At 32.2% G+C, this 5650-nt stretch overlaps 1 pseudogene; it reads left to right on the top strand.

Annotated features, from left to right (window-relative positions):
- The first annotated feature begins 2890 nt into the window (after nt 1–2890).
- Nucleotides 2891–3829, top strand: LOC149161954 (putative protein phosphatase 2C 30 pseudogene; annotated as a pseudogene).
- The last annotated feature ends 1821 nt before the right edge of the window (nt 3830–5650 follow it).

Raw genomic sequence — 5650 nt, 5'->3', positions numbered from 1 at the left:
ATGGAGTTGGGTTACATGCCCACTACAGATCTCAAAACAAGTCTGAACAACTTTGTGAAATGCCACTTGAGCTATTATGGTGTACTTGGCAGGATCCCATGAACGTGTAAGCTAACGAACATGTAAGCTAACTTCTTCTGATAGTTTACATATTCATATGACACAATGACAAAACATGTAAGGTAATGAACAAGTAAACTGACTTCATCTCATATTTTACATATTTATATGACACAATGGAAATACCTATGTGAAATTTATGAAGACAAAGGCTTATTAATATTTGCAATTGAAATTATTGCACCTGTAAAAATAAGTTTTGCCTCTCTTTTATTCTTGGCTTGCAAAATCGCTAACTTTAATCCTTATGACCTTATGACATGCTAACTTTAATCTTTATGACCTTATGACTTGCTAACTTTGATCCTTATGACATTCTTAGCTTGTAGGATCGTCCCTGACTCATTTGTTCAGTCCAAAAGGTAAACCCACATACCTTGCACACAAAGACAGAAAGCCAAAAAGTAAGTAGCTCAAGTTGTAGAGGCAACATCAGAATCAAACCCTGTTTCTCTTCGCCCTCAACTACAATGACTTTGGTAAGCCCATAAAAACTTAGATTGCATGTCAAAGTTAGATTCAAAAACTTATGATCACCGTTATTAAGACAATACTGACAGTGCCATATTACTTGTATCATAACTATGTATGGTTTACTGGAAGAACTGAATCACACACAAACTCAAAATCCCTCTTCCTTTCCATTTAATTTGATATGGATTATATAGCTTAAAGATCCCAAAGCTCTAGGAATCATACATGATATGTGTAGATAAACATCTTGAAGATGAAAGAGTTGTGGAAACCAACAATACATGAGACATGTACAACTTATTGTGATGGTTTAGAGATTTGCTTGGGCAAGGCCAACTAGCTGGAAAATGGTTTGAAAATATACCAAAAGTAGATGAAACAACACTTATACAATGACTCAGGGTCATTACTAACCAAGAAAGTGACAGTGATGGAAAGTGTAGGAGCAATGCTGGCAAGTGTAGGAACAATGGTCAGCCATGTGTATGTTTACACGTGAGGTTACTGTCGTAGCATCACTCTTTAGAAAAGATATGATCATGTAATTTTAGTGTAACGTAAAATGTTATATACTAATGTTAGCATTAGTCAATTGAAACTGAAACTTTCTCAATGAATTGAGACTTATCATAAGCTTGCACATATTTTGCTTCGATATAAAGCCAAATAAGGTCTCTAAATTTTGTAATGATTGACATCGTGACTGAGAATTTTCTTATTAGTTGAATAAAATTCTTTATAAAATATAACCTTAAATTTGCCTAAGTAATCTGAAGCTCATTCTAGGAAGTCATAAGGCACCATACACCATAGGGCATAAACTCAAGACGTCTTTATTTTTTTAGAATAATTACCTTGGTTTTTGTGCAAAATAATAAAATAGAAAAAGTTAATAACAATTTTCCCACGGAAACTAATAAAAAGTAGAACATCCCATTCTCATGAATATACAAGGAGGAGACCATTCCATTGTCATGAAGATACAAAAAGGACACCATTCCATTCTCATGGATATACAAGGAAGAGATCATTCCACCCTAAGTAACGGTACGAGATGAGAGATGATAAAAAATCACACTTATGTTACCCTAACATGTTAAGAGAAAATAAAGTTGATATGCCAAAGATTTAACATTAAAAATATACATAGTTGTAGAGAATACATAAAATAATTATAATATAAAATAATTTATGATTAATAACTATAATGAAAAATTAAGCGATTTATAAATTAGGATAGGAACATTGTTAATTATTATTTTTATTTATAATATTAATAAAATAAAAATGTGAAAGTTTTCTAAAATCATAAATTATTTATAGTTTTTTTTATTAAATTAATTTATTAAAAAAAATAGTTTGAGTGGGCCTAATGGTTAAGAGCATGTGTTCCCTCTTAAGAGGTCACAGGTTAAAAAACACTAGAGGACAAAATATGTATGCCTTTGTAGACTTAGCAGTGAAATCGTTGCGCCACAAGTGGACCCCTTGACCCACAAACAAAGGGGTCTCATACACCAATTTGGTGTCTCATTATAGGTGGGCCCCTTGTCCCACAAACAAAAGGGTCTCATACACCAATTTGGTGTCTCACTTAGTTTTGACATTAAAATTAAATAATAATAATAATAATAATAATAATAATAATTTTCATTATATATGGATTAAATTTTAATTTAACTAAAATATTCATACACCAAATATTGAGAATTATTTTAGATATGTTATTAATTAATTAAAAAATGTTATATGAATATGAGTTAGGATTTTTTTGAGATTAAGTATTAATAACTATAGTATTATAACAATATCTATTTACAAGCAAAAAATTAAACAAAAAAATCTCAACCATATAAAATATATAATAAAATAAATATTACTTAAAATAAATAATAAAATAAATATTACTTAAAATAAATACTAATAACTATTGTCCAACGATTTAATTTATATAACTATACACATTAAAAAAACAACAACATAATCTATAATCTAATACAAATTAAAAAAAACAACATAACCTATAATCTAAAACCACTTGTGATAATTCATAACTAAAACTAAAACTACTTGTAATAATTCATAACTAAAACTAAAAGCAGTATAAAAATAATTAAATCAAAACGACATTGATATCTTGAAATGAACCGTTGCGAGCAAAGAGTTATATGCGTGAAATGCCCCATGAAGTCCATACAAATCAATATACAAGCGGTACCGTGAAACGAAAACAGTCTGACTAGTGTTCAAATATTGCATAGCTTATAATTTCAGGAACAGATTATCAGCAGCTTCGATGTCGTCTTCTTCAAGTACGCTCTTGGACGGTTTTCATTATGGTGTTTCATGCATAAAGGGCGACAAAGGAAAGATGGAGGATTTCCACAAGGCCACAACATTCAATATTCGTCGTCCGCCAACTTCCAAACAATCAGAGTCACAGTCACAGTCACAGTCACTCCATGTCCCCTTTTTTGGTGTATTTGATGGTCACGGAGGCAGGAAAGCTGCAAATTTTGCCGCAGAAAATCTCGGGCAGAATATTGTGGACGCTCTGGCCAATATACATCTCAGCGGCGAGGAGGTGGCAGACGAATTAAAAAAGAAGAATAGTATTGAAGAGGCAATGAGAGCCGGGTACTTGAAAACAGATGAAAGCTTTTTGAGCAAGGGAATTGACATGGTTAGCGGTACTACTTGCGTAAGTGCTCTGATCATAGGGAACTTATTAGTTGTTTCTAATGCTGGGGATAGCTGAGCAGTTATTAGTAGAAGAAGGGGAGAGGCCCAAGCTCTGACACGTGATCACAAACCTGGAAGGCCAGACGAGCAACAACGCATAGAGAATCGGGGTGGATCTGTTTTTCGCATCGGCAGAGTTTGGCGAGTTCAGGGAGCGCTAGCAGTGTCCAGGGCAATAGGCGACGCCAACTTCAAACAATGGATATCGGCTGAACCAGATACCACAATTATTCCAATTACAGGGGACTGTGACTTTTTAATTCTGGCATCGGATGGGCTGTGGGACGAGATGAGTGATCAAGAATCGGTAGATATTGCGAAGCCTTTTTGCCTCCAGAAGGTGCTGCCTGAAGTTAATGGGAAGCCATTAGGAGGTCCTTCAGCTGCTTGCCAGAAGCTGGTGGAGGTAGCACAAGCCAGAGGATCCAATGATGATATAACTGTTATGATAGTTCAGCTCTCACATTTTTTGAAGGGTGCGGAAAATCTGTAGATAATCCAACGTTGCCATCAAGGGTGGGGAAAATCCTTAGAGATTCCAACTAACTCAAATTTCATCATTATATGTTTCATTAAACGCTGAATACTTCAAAAACGAAGATCCCACCTTGATAATTTTGTGGCTAATTAATTCCTGATTATTTTATCTATAATTTTGATTTGGAAAAAAATTGGATTATTATTTAAATAATTAACTAGTAAATTTCAAAAATAAAATGTACTTGGAAACAAAGATCCCACCTTGATAATTTTGTGGCTAATTAATTCTGGATTATTATATCTATAATTTTGATTTGAAAAAAAAATGGATTATTATTTAAATAATTAACTAGTAAATTTCAAAAATAAAATATGTATGGTTAATATTTTTATTATTTTTATTTTGAAAATATTATAATATTATAATATTAATATTTTGATTTATTTAATGTAGTTATTATAAGTATTTTATTAATGTGTGTATAAATATAATTATTTTCATATATTATTATATTATAGGCTAACAAATATCTTGTTTAGCTTAGAAGCTCGAGTAAAATGTGTAACACTCTGTCATCAAAGTTGAGATTTTGCTCATGTTAACTAAGATAAAAATAAAAATAAAAAACTAAAAAAAATAAATTAAGTAACTATACATAACATTTAAATAATATTTGCTCATAAAAAATTTGCACGTGACTTATAACCAAATATTGGAAGTCAATCTTTCATACTCACCAACATATAACTTCTTTAATCCAATCACCGATATATATATATATATATATATATATATATATATATATATATATATATATAACTTTCCTTCATACCATTAACACATTGGACAAAAAGTTTAAGTATACCACAAAAAGTTTAAGTGTATCTATATATATAGATATAGATATATATTCATTTTGGACTCTATATATATTAATTTTTAATGATATTGGTTATTTTCCTGAGTGGAAAATTTTATATAACTTACACTGAGATTCCCATTTTATATAAACTTAAACCATGTTTTTACATGGTACTAAGGTTTCCACTTTGTTAAATTATTGGTGCAACACTCCATAAACAACTTTCTCTAGCCTGGATTTGTGTGTCCACACAGGACCCACATATAGTCAAAATTCCATGTCCTGAACTTTGCATTAAATGGAGCCAGGACAAAGGACAAATATTAAACATCACCCACAAATATCTAGCCTTCTATCAGTCATTTAAGACACCTTGACATGACATTGCAGAGATGATTATACATATTATGGCATATGATCTAACAACTGCTAATTTTCCAACCGTTATCCTTGTTAAAATTACTTGACCTCCTTTCAATTTCAATGGCCCCCCTAAAATTTCCAGTGATGAAAAGGAGAAATCTTAGCAATGACTCGAGCCTACTTAACCCATATATGATGCTTAGTCTTCTTCGTGTGTTTTGCCAAAGCTGAAGACTGGGTCCTCCCATGCTTGATGTCGGTTGTGTGCTCATGAATTTTTTGATTAATAGAGCGCGCAGTTTCACCAACATAAGAGGTCTCAAAAAAACATGGAATAACATAAACACCTTTCATATCCTTGGGGTCAACAGGGTTTTTTACAGATCTTAGGGAGCTACAAATGATGTTAAGGGGTCTAAATGTTGAGGGATTATTATGCCTCCTTAGGATTCTCAAAATCTTTATAGTGGTCCCCTAGATGGAAGGGAGATGCACCCCTGAGATTCGATCTTTATGGTATTTCTTAACCTTGGGACCTATGCTATCTTTAAGGAAAGCTTTAAGACCCTGGTGCCTACTATATCTATTATTAACAAAAAAATTAAGGA

The sequence above is a fragment of the Pinus tabuliformis genome, chromosome 5_2 (genome assembly GCF_031772625.1).
Source record: "Pinus tabuliformis cultivar Carrire ecotype Pingquan chromosome 5_2, CPIR1, whole genome shotgun sequence".
Taxonomy (NCBI): domain Eukaryota; kingdom Viridiplantae; phylum Streptophyta; class Pinopsida; order Pinales; family Pinaceae; genus Pinus; species Pinus tabuliformis.
Note: the sequence above shows the minus strand (reverse complement) of the source record. Positions and strands in the feature narration are given on the sequence as shown.